The sequence below is a fragment of the Prinia subflava genome, chromosome 2 (genome assembly GCF_021018805.1).
Source record: "Prinia subflava isolate CZ2003 ecotype Zambia chromosome 2, Cam_Psub_1.2, whole genome shotgun sequence".
Classification (NCBI taxonomy): Eukaryota; Metazoa; Chordata; class Aves; order Passeriformes; family Cisticolidae; genus Prinia; species Prinia subflava.
Genome location: NC_086248.1, coordinates 64,995,396 through 65,006,961, shown reverse-complemented (window position 1 = coordinate 65,006,961; position 11,566 = coordinate 64,995,396).

Here is an 11,566-nt window from a genome sequence, read left to right as displayed (position 1 = left end):
CCTTTAGTGTCGTATATAGTAAAAAAATGGATTTTAAGGTATATATTAATTTGCAAGTCCATCACAGAAATTTGATGGCATTTCTTGAACAAAACCAGCTGGTTTAATCAGATAGTGTAAGAGGAAAAATAGATAAACAAAACCAAACAAAAAATGGGCAGGAAGGAAGGTTGGTTGTCTGCACGCCTCCTCTCCCTTGGTCTGTAGTCTGCCAAGTGTGAATCGTGGTACTCATGAAGTTGAGTGCATTACAGTTCAAACTTAAGGTGCTGTTGGGAAAACCAAGTACTTGCCTGGTACTAGCAGAAGTTTGCTAGTACCAGGCAAGTACTAGTGACAGTACAGAAGGTGTAATATGAGCATTTGATATGAGCTCTGCAGTCATGCACAGAAAAGGGAGCAAGAAAGGACACCATTCCACTATCAGTGTTTCTTCCCTTACAAAACATGTTTGGCATCTGCATCTTGCAGTTTCCCCTGGCAACTCTCTACTATCACAGAATAGAATGTCCCAAGGCTACACTCCGTTACACTGCACCATCTTTTTCTTTTTTTTTCTTGCTCCACAAGCTTTAATGAAGCCCATCAAATTTGCACAAGTGCCCTATTTACTGTACAGCGATTGCGTCAAAAGAAGCGATGTTGGCTTCCCATTAATGCCTGAAGATTGGCAAACAGTCACGAAAGTCGATTGCTGCTCGCTTTGCTGAGTGATGGCATGTATTGCTGCCTTGCCTAATTACAGCAAATCAGATGCTTCCTGTGGTGGAAAACAATAGTAACAAATTGCAAACCCTGTGTGATTTAAGGGGAATAGTATATCCCAAGAATCAACTCAAGCAGAGCATTGGGACAGGAAATTCTGTAGACGTTTTATCATCAGTTTATTTTAATGTGCATTTTTGGATAGGTAAACTAGGATTCAGGAGAAGTATTAAATCTTTAAAATATAAATGAGTTTAAAATATAGATGATTAACTGCACAGAAATAGGTTTTCACAACTGATTAAGAGCTGAGCTGTATTCAGAGCCAAATTTTTACTGTTGGGTGTTTTCATAAGCTTTCCCCCACAAATCTTCTGTTGAGTTAGAACAATGGAAGAACATGTGATAAGCAGTAAGGTAAGCATTAGTATGCAGAATAATCTACAAATAATTTTCCGGGTGCACAGAGATTAAAGGAATTGACATTACCACAGGGAAAACAACAGCAATTTACCTCTATCTGAGATTTTTAGCTCTCCAAGGCAGTAAAGTTACAGCTGGCTTTGTGCATGTGCATATTCTCTCTATTTTTCAGTCAGTAGTTCCTCAGGATGTGTTTTTACACCAAGGGATTATTAGAACATCATGATAACACCTACACACAGTCTTAGCCTAACTTCTGCATGTAATTTCAATGCCTGTAGCTTTACTTCGAACAAAACCAGTTGGTGTGACAGCCTTTGCTCTTTGTAAAGGATGACACTGATCTCCTTCACTTTTCACTTAAGTAAGAAGAAGGCTGGATCAGTCAATCAAATCTTTGCAGTGTAATATTAGAGAAACAATTGTTATTTAAGCCTTACTTACATTATAGAAGTCAGCCTGAAGAAATAGCTGATGACAAAATTCTAACTAGAAAAATTAATGCTTTTTTTATTTTCTTGAGGCTGAGCTGAGTAAGTGAAATAAAAATCATGTTTGTGACTTCTTGCTTGAGAAATTGCCTGTTAAGTCATGACATTGCCCACACACCTTTGATTTTGTTCTTGCAGCTCAGGGAAGGGAAAAGAATTCCACGAAGCTTCAAGGAAGTTTTTTAAGACATATGCCAGCAGCAAATCATTGCTACTTATGAATGTAGTGAATATTGTTTTCAGGACTTATCAAAACACGTATCTACTCCTGTTGGAGGTTTCTAGGCAGATGCCTCCCTCAGCCTCTCAGGAAATTTCCAGTTGGATGCAGTAGCCCATGGGCTGAGGAGAATCTCAGTACACTGGGTTCAGCACTGTACTGAGTTTCTGTTGTGCTCTGCTGATCAGAAATTGTTGAGGAGCTGCAGACTTGATTGGAACAAATGGAAAAGAATTCTTTTTGACCCTAGGGGGAAGATCAAGTAACATTTTGTTGGAGCATGTGAAGGAAGATCCCTCTAACTTCCCAGAACCTTCAGTTATAGCCAGACTGATGCAAAGTCCCCTGAAGGACAGAGATACAGTGTTCATATCCATTCAGAGTAACAAAATCGGATCTCTTCGATTTATTTTGTTCCCATCGGTTTCCCTTTTTGCCATCTCGCTCATGATCAAGTTCTATGTGTTTGAATTCAAACATCTGTGCTTTACTCTAAAACCACATTACTATGGTTCTCTACAATTTTCATACATAAATAATTTCAGTGTTACTGAAATGGAAAAATTCTGAAGCATCTTCCTGGCTGCTCTTGTTTAAGGCAGTTGTGACGTAAATGACACAGACTTGCTGTCTTTTCACTCTGTCTCACATTTCCTTCCTTTGCACTCCCCTTTAACATTTTCTCCCATCTCTTTCCCTGCCCTCCGTCCAGAGAAGTCGGTGTCTCATATCCTGTTCTCTGAATGTTGTTCATTTGCATGACCTTTACTACTCTTGATTACTATAATGAGTGTTTTTAGTAATTATCATCATCCTGTTCCATTTTTCCACAGCAATACCCAATTTAATGGGTTTCAGATTTATAAAACATATGTTATATTAGCAAAAGCTTAAATGCTACCTCCCTTTCCCAGTAATGCTTGTACACATCAAATAAATAGTAGCTTTCTCCTGAATAAATTTGCAGTTGGCCTTACGGAAGTGTCTCAGCTGAACGAAGGGTATCAGCCAAAGCTGTGTGTCTTGCCATCAAAGTAGTTCACACTTCCATGGAATTGATGTGCAAGGAATTTTTCTGTGCCTTGCAAAATTTAGTGAGCAGCTCTGCTTTACTTAATAGGTATTGTTAATAAAATATTCAACAGCAAAAAAATTAATAATGTTGAATGTGGTTACCTATCACAGTTTCAAATGTTTTCTAACTAATAATGGTCAGGGAAATCCCTATCCTCTCAGATCACATTGCAATAAGAGAATGCAGCAGGGAAGTGCAAGAAGAAATTTCTGCTTGTTACTTTGTGAGTCATGGACCAGGATTTTACAATGACAGGTGCTAAGCAAACACAAGCAAAATATGTGACCCACTTTTTGAGACAGAAAACAGTTTCATGTTGTTGTTGGCAGTGCTAGGGGGATATACTTCTTGATTTTAAGCTATTTTCCCATATTTTAGTACAGCATAGACAAAAAAATTTATCTCAATTACAGTAATTTGCTATTACCAGTACTACTGAGTGTAGTTACTGCTGGGTCCAGCTGTTCTTTCTGGAATGCAATGTGAATGTGGAGTCACAGCAATGTGAATGCATTGTCTGCAAGAACTTCAAAAGATCCACCAATTCCCCAGCTGAATGCTGCCTCTGGGGAGCACAATGGCTCCTGATGAGCTGCAGTTTCTGCCATCATTCAGAAAAAACAGCCAGGGTCTCTACAGGTGACTGTGTGGTATTGTTCAAAGTGGCTTTATGATTTACCACAGCAGGGTGCAAAGTCCCACCTCAAGGGTTTCATACAGATCTTGTCCACCTGGATGCATTCCTGTGAAACTCGTGTCTCAGCTGCCTCATTCAGCAGCAGCACACAGGAAGGTGTAAAGCCCTAAGAGGCAGCCTGGATCTGCCTGGATTGGCATGGCCTAGCACAGACCACAGCATTTTCCTTCCAAACTTGTCTGGAAACTCACAAATTCCTCAAGAATTGTAGTGAGGGAGAACCAGAAAACATTGTTTCTGTTGGAGAGGGAGACAGCAAACATCGTGTTTGGCAAATTTCTGACTTGGAAGCCTTTCCTTTGGTTCTTCAGAGACCTTCAGAAGCTATTTGTATTTCAGATAGGTGAGGATCTCTCTACTTTCAGGTCTGTACAGGGACCAAAGAGACCTGACTGCTCACATTTTTCTGTGTGATCAGCAGGGCCCTAAGGTTGGGAGGTGTCTCACCATTTGTTCTACAATGAATGGGCACAGCATCCAAAGAGAGAACCATGGTATGATTTGATATATCCAGCAAGAGTAGGAGAAAAGCGACATGGTGAGATCTTCCTGTAGCCATATACTGGACAAATTCTGCCCTGGGCAGAACCCAACCCAAGGCAGGGTTTTGGTTCTCTGCTTACTGCCTGTCCTTATTTCTCCTCTCCTTGGTCCATTTACTACAAAAACTTTTAACCTTCTGCAGCAGCAACTATGCAAGAGTTTCTTTGTACACAGTGGAACGAAGAAGTTCAAGTGCAGTACATGAGCACAAGTTCTGATATGGGGATGGTGGCAAACCTCGGATGAGCCCTTTTGCTCCTACAACTCTTTAGTGGGGTAGAGATGAATGACATGCAAAAAACCTCAGAATGCAGCGTTGTTTCCCAGACACATGCTCATTATTTATAGTGCTGTATCAAAGTTCATCCAGGCGAGTCTCTTGGGCTTTTCATGTTTAAGCAGAAGATGCTTTCTCAGGAGAATTCTAGTGCCTCCTCACCCAGTCACTGTGGAAAATCTTTCTCATAACTTTACAGTCCCAACAAATAATAAACAAAACCTGTCTGCTTTTGCTTCATGCTGGGAGTAAAATGTAAGTCCCTGAGCTGAAATTCCCATTTTTCATATCAACCAAATCTTCATCTCTCTTCTCTAATGTTTCATCCAGTACCATTTCTACTCCTTAATACTACTTCAGATAATAATTGTAATTGCTTGTTGCCTCTATCCATCTTTTTATGGCAATTACAGATGTGTCTAAGCCAGGCAGCAGTGAAAAGAGAAGATTCAGATAAAGATATTCTCATACAAGTATAACAGCATCTTGTCTTAAACAATTGTTCCTTCATTTGATTTCCAATGTTTTTAAAGAAAGCTTAATTTTTAATGACTTCTCTTTAAACCTTTACTAGCTTTGCAAGAAATTATCCTGCTGTCACTCAAAATTCCAGGGATGGGATGGTGTAGCTGACTGAAAAGTCACAAAGTTAACAAAAGTCTCCTTGAGAAAGGAGATTTTCACAAAACAATGATTCCACTGGGTGACTTGCCAATAATATCAACATTTAAAATATTGACCTTCCATTGGAATACAATAAAGATTATTTGAGCTTTATAATGATAAATAATGACATTTTGTAGAAGGGCAAGAAATACTTGGTTGCATGTGTTTGTGTGTCTGAAGAATACAGAGCTGCAGTCCAATGAGGATTTGGTGTGTAGGCAGGGAAGTCAAAATTGGGATTTCAGGAATAAAAATCATTGTTCATGTTAAGAGATCAACCAGACTGATTAGAGCAATGTGTGTTCCAGAGTCCTGATCAGACCACTGGTATCTCAGTTTGGGAGAGTGGTCTGCAATGCTGCTGCTGTTTTAACAAGGCTGTCAAATCTCTCCTGATCCCTAATGTGTAGCTGAATTAATCTGTGGACATCACTGAGCTCATCTTCTTCTGTGTCTGTGCAGGGCTGTGTTTGCTTTTGTCCTTAATCTGGGTCATGTTTAGTCTGTTTATATATCTCATGGGTGTGATGGGTGTGGCATTTTGCCTTTAAGATTAAAAACTAAGCACATTGGAAAGATTTAGGACCAGGTAAAAATACATTTTCCTTCTCACAATCCTTGTTGTTGCTAGTATTTTCTCTCTTGTCTGCTGATTTTTGTTGTTTAGTAGTTTCCATTAATGTCATGTTTGCCCTTATCCAAGATTGGTTTGTCTCATGGTACTTAATGATCTTAGTTATCACAGAAAAATTTCTTAGAGGGCAATTACACTTCAGTAATTCTTTCGGCATTACAGCTGCAATTCCTAGTATCTTCATTCTGTGTTTTCTCTTTACTACACAATAGCCTGGAGTTTCAGGAATAAACTAAACTGTAGAAGCATGCGATATGTAGCCATGCCTGACAACTGCATAGAAAAGAAATTAATTTTGGTGTCTTTACCTAGTTATTATTTTAATATTTATTGAATTTTGGAAGATGGATTGGAAGATGGATTTGCAAGACGGAAATGTCCCGGTTTGGCTTGATGTTGATTCCTAATAGCTGGATAATAACTGTAAAACATACTTTCATGTGCTTAGCAAACCTTGTGACTCTGAAAGTGACATTCAGACAGAAGGACCATAAAAGACAGCTACACTTTATGTGCATTTATGTACCAAGCATCTAGGAATGGGAATGCATATTTTGAGAGTACAAAGCAGGGACAGCAAGTGCCTGGTTTAGAAGCTAATTCTGGTGAGCTTACAGGGAAAGAGTCTTGCTCATAAAACAAAAGTGTGTGTGCAGGAGGAGGGTGGATCAGATGCAGTAACCAGGAGCATTAATTGAAGTCCTCTTTCATGCCATTAAAAAGTCATCTTAAATTGCTCTGAAGGAGAAATCTGGACTCCAAAATCTAGGGGACCTTGGTAATGTGCTATCTTTAATGGATAGTGTTAAAGAGATAATTTAATAGTCAAGTGGCTGAATGCCAGAACAACTTTGTAATTACTGCTGTGTAAATACAGGCCTCTGATGCAAATAAACAAACATTCATATTGTCAGATCTGTGTGTCACTGTTGTAATTGTTATTCTCCCCATCTGGGACCACATTTTTGTCCTCAAAAGTTTTTACTGAACTAATGCATAATGAGTCCTCAAAAAAGTATGTTTGTAATTCTTAATTTAATGTTACTGCACTTTACTTTTCCAGTGTCCTACAAGAATTATCAACTAAAAACATTTCTACATTAAAAAAAAAAAAAATTTGAAAAGATGGATCCTAAGATTTATAGCATTTCATAGGAAGGAAGCCATCTTTTCAAACTGTCGTTTACATTTGTTTGCAAGTCTGGAGTTTATGTATAAATAGAATAGCATCAAACAAAATTAAAATCTAAGATTTAGGTAAAATAATCTGTGACTTCAAAGAACACATTGAAATGAATAACCTAGGTTGACACATTTTCAGTAACCTAGGTTCTTATACACCCTGGGTTCTAAATCAACACAATTATATTGATGGGCGGAGTAGGTGAAGTCAGAGTGCTGGAGGAGATGCTTCTCTTGGAAGTCACTGCCCTCACAACAAGCAAAACTGAATTGTCCATGAAGCAGCTCCAGAAAGAACATCAGTGCAGAGGACACATCCTCCAAGTGATACATAGGCTGAGGAATGCAGGGAATAATGCTTCCATCACCCACGTTCATCTATTGTCTAGAAACCCAGTGGAAAGCCATGGTCTTGGTTAAGGTCTGTTCTGTGAAGATGTGGATTGGAGATGTTTGGAATTAGAGAACTGAAAAAAGAGGAGGGAAGCTGTTGACAGAAAATCAATGGTTTTTTGTCTGTCAATTTGGTTTCCAAGGTAAATTGTCTCAAAACGTTACTGTATTCTGTAATTTACAAAATTACAGATGTTTGGCACAACATCAAAGCAACCTGCATTTGTCCTTAATGAATCTGCCTTCACAAGAGGAGCTAAGGATATACATGCTTTGTGTCTTACTTAACTGTTTAGCCCATTCATCCAGATTCTGAATATACCCGAAAAGGTGAAGATTAGCATCTTGAAGTACCACTACACTGTCAACACTGAATATATTCTTCCTAAGTGTATAATTACAAGGTATAGCAGATGTAATCCATTGAAGTAAATAGTGAAATCCTATTAACTTCAAAGATCTTATGCGTTATGTATCTTCAACGCATTTACACTATTTTCCTGACTTACCTACCTTATCTAGTGTTCACATCTTTAGCATTTGAGTGAATTCATACTAGTTTTAACTTCCTCTTTTAATAAGTTTCCAATTATGATTCATTTAAAGGCTCAAACTGCTTGGGAAGCCACTGCAAATCATCATTGTTTTTGAAAGTAATGGATCTATTGCTGCATAAATGTCACTGATTGTAAACTGGTACATATGCTTTAACTTTGTAGACTGTTTGATATGTATGTGATGGTAATTTAGGGGTATTTTTGTATGAAATGCTAAGGAAATAAAGTTTTGACCCTAAAAATGTCCTTCTTCTTCTGTGGCACTTACATTTTGGCTTCAATTTCAGAAAACTTAACACAGAGGAAATTTTAATAAGAGATAAAAAAGATGCAAAAAATTAAGACACAAACCTTGCAGTCTGGAAGAGATAAGCATTGAGGTCTGCTGAGAATTTGACTCTTGTTTATAAAAGAACTTGTCCCTTTTGCTTGGCTTGGGAGTGTTTTTCTCACCCTTCTGATTATACTGGTTTTATCACTAGCTTTATCATTGACGAATATCACGTAATGAAATAAAATTATGAAATGTTTCAGGGACTTATAGTTACTGCTCAATCTGTGCAGCTACAGTGCTGGCGAGGGCACCAGCCAGGACACTGTACAATTCCTCTTCTTTCCCTCTTTCTCATCAGGACACAAACCAGAACAGTAATTTCTGCTCAGTTCTGTCTATCAAAGACAAAACTCAGAATGAAATCAGTACAAGTTTGTGGACTACACAGAATGTTTGAAGATAGCTCATTTAATGCCTGTAGACTGTATGGGAGTCTCAAAACACAGGGGTGTTGCACACAGTGGAATGAGGAGGTCAGGGGGAAAAAAACAGGTGGACACCTATAAAACTGGCCAAAGCAACGTTCATGTGCAAGTATTAGTTGCTGGGCAAAATCAAATTCTTTTCATTTGCATATCTCAATATGCTTTTTATCCTCAAGGTCAATACCTGCTGGATCACACTACCATGTTTCAATTCAATAGGATAAGAAAGCTACTCATTATTAACTTCCTGTGACAGCTAAAATTGTCTTCGATAGACTAAATAATCCTTTATAAAAGATGTTGGCCTCAGCTTCCTTTCAAGTAACGCCTATTTTACAGAAAATACAATGGAAATTAGAAAAAATATCTTAAAATTCTGAAAACGTAGTAAAATGTCTAAGTAATAACATTAATTGAAAGTTGTAAAAATAGTTCTTTTGAACCTAAAATGTTATAGGTGTCAGAAAGAAGAAAAAGAAAAACAAACAAACAAACAAAAACCCTAAAACAAACAAAACAACAACAAAAACTAGAAGAAGCAAGAATGAAGCTCCTTGTAGTTCACAGATGTTGAAATGAAGACCTAGGAATTGTGTATTTTGTTCCTCAGTATTTTTTAAGAAAGCATCTACCTATGTGTTTATCTGTCTAAAATAGTGATGCAGTACAAATTCTTAAAAATTAAAATGAAGCCTTGAATTTGAAAAACTACTTTATGATTAGTGTTCCTATTTTTCTTATATATTGACCATAGAACTTAAGATACTTAATTGAACAAAAAAGAAATTCTTTTTCCTGCAGTATTTTTTAAATTTTAGTCTCACTGGTTAATATACTAGCCTTTCTGACACTGCTTGTAGCCCTTTGATGCAGAATGGCATCTAGTTTGCTCTTCTATTGTTTCAACTACCTCTGTGGCATGTAAAAACATTACTTTTGCTTTATTTCTTCTTTTTCAACTGTTTTAGACACCAAGAGCCTCATAGAAATAATCCACTGACTGAAAAGGAGATAAACAAAAAAAAATTGCTTGCCCAAATTAGAGCTGGATGAACTTGGAGAATTATCAGTAACAGTGGTATTAAAAATATGAAGTTTTGGATTTGCTGATCTTCCTGTTCTTTATGACTTCAAATTTTCTCTGAATATCTTTATTTTTTAGGGGGAAGTTTTGCCACCCACCTATGAGTGATAGAGTGAAGACAAAAGTACTCAGCACTGGCCAAAATAAAAGCATATTCTCTCTCAGGTAAGGAAAAACACTTAAAATCTTTCACCTGTCTGTTCTCAGTTTTCTTGAGTTTGAAACCAAATGTCAAATATTATTGTATTGGATCTGAGAAAACAAAGTGTTTTTGCATATGGTCTGATCACTAAAACAAACATGAGTCATTGACAGAAGTGTTTTCTCACCCTTCCTTTCCAATGCCTGGGAACTGCGTGCCAGCCCCTTTGTCCCATGCGATGAAGTCCTCTGTGCCTGTGCACAGCGTTTGTGGTAGCTGTGTGAGCTGCACCTTTGCTGGGGTGGTTTGTGCTGACTTGGGGGGCTTTGCACTGCTCTGGGGCCAGGAGACCTGACTCTGAGGGCACAGTCATGCTGTCATCCTCCTCACTAGTAATACTACTGACACCCTTCGGAAGTCATTGAAATGCTGCAAAACACAAACCAGACTATGACTGGAGCCAAAATAAGCTCATAACATTCATTTACCCAGTCATTTTTTCATTAATTCAAGGGTCACAGCTGCTGAAAATCGGGGTCCACACAATATTCTAGATCACTGCCTCAAGGTAACAGGCATTTGAAATTCTCTTTCTGATGTGTTCATCAGCCTACATGATGCTTGTTGAGCTCATCCAGTGCTGCTTACATGAAGTATCTCATCTAGAGATGAGAAATTATTTGTATTCTCTTCTGATTAAGTTAGTTTTTGATTTTTAAAAATCTGCTTTATTGAGGATATTTCCCATCACTTAAATCTATGAATAGATTTATTCATAGAATAAATCTATGAATAAAATAAAGAGGAAAAGTAAAAAGAAAGCTAACAGGAACAGAATGACTTAAAGAAAGACCTTTTTTGTTTTTTTGTTTTTTTGTGTTTTTTTTAACTCAGCGGTTCATGGGAAGAAGATTGGAAACTCTGATAGGGCATAGGGAAATAGAGGGAAATTTTTTTGCCAGAAAAAGCTGAATTTTTATCTCATATTAGAAAAGACATCTGACAGGAGGTAGGTGGCATCAAGGCTGGAAAGCTGGACAAACAGATAAGTTTGAGGAAGCTGAGAGCATTCCCTTTTGGAGACACCTTTCTTGGGAGCAGTGTAATCTTCTTATGACAGCACTTGGAAGCCCAGAAGTCTAAACCATGTTACCAACACAGCAGCTTTTAGGTCAAATAAATGAGGACTAAAGTCATGTCAGCAATCCTTATCCTCCTGTGGGAACCAGCTTCCTCTGAACAGCATTGTGCACTCACCAGCCTGCATCCTTGTCTGAGCCACATGGCCCCGGATCATCCCAAACAGCCCAGAACCTCAGCTGGCATCAGCCAGCAGCGGCTTCTGACAGTCCACACAGGCTCTCTGCAAACACACTAAAAACATCACACAGGTCCCAGGAGAAGAAAAGAGCTGTGAGAGAGTCTGCGCCACAAACTCTGCACCAAGGTTGCTTCCAGGCATTCATTGCAACTATAACATGACTAATCTGAAGGCATTGATTTGGAAATAAACAGGCACAGAACATTCACGTCTAGTCACTATGAGCAGTTTCAGATAATTCAGCCCAGAGAAATTTGCCTTTAGAAGTTTCCCATCAGCAATTACAGTGTAACATATGAACTCACCTCCAACAGTAGTGTCTCTGTATTTATGGGGTGGGATAAGTATAAACTTCCTTGAAACTCTACTTTGACTGTGGTTGTCAACCCTTTTCGTC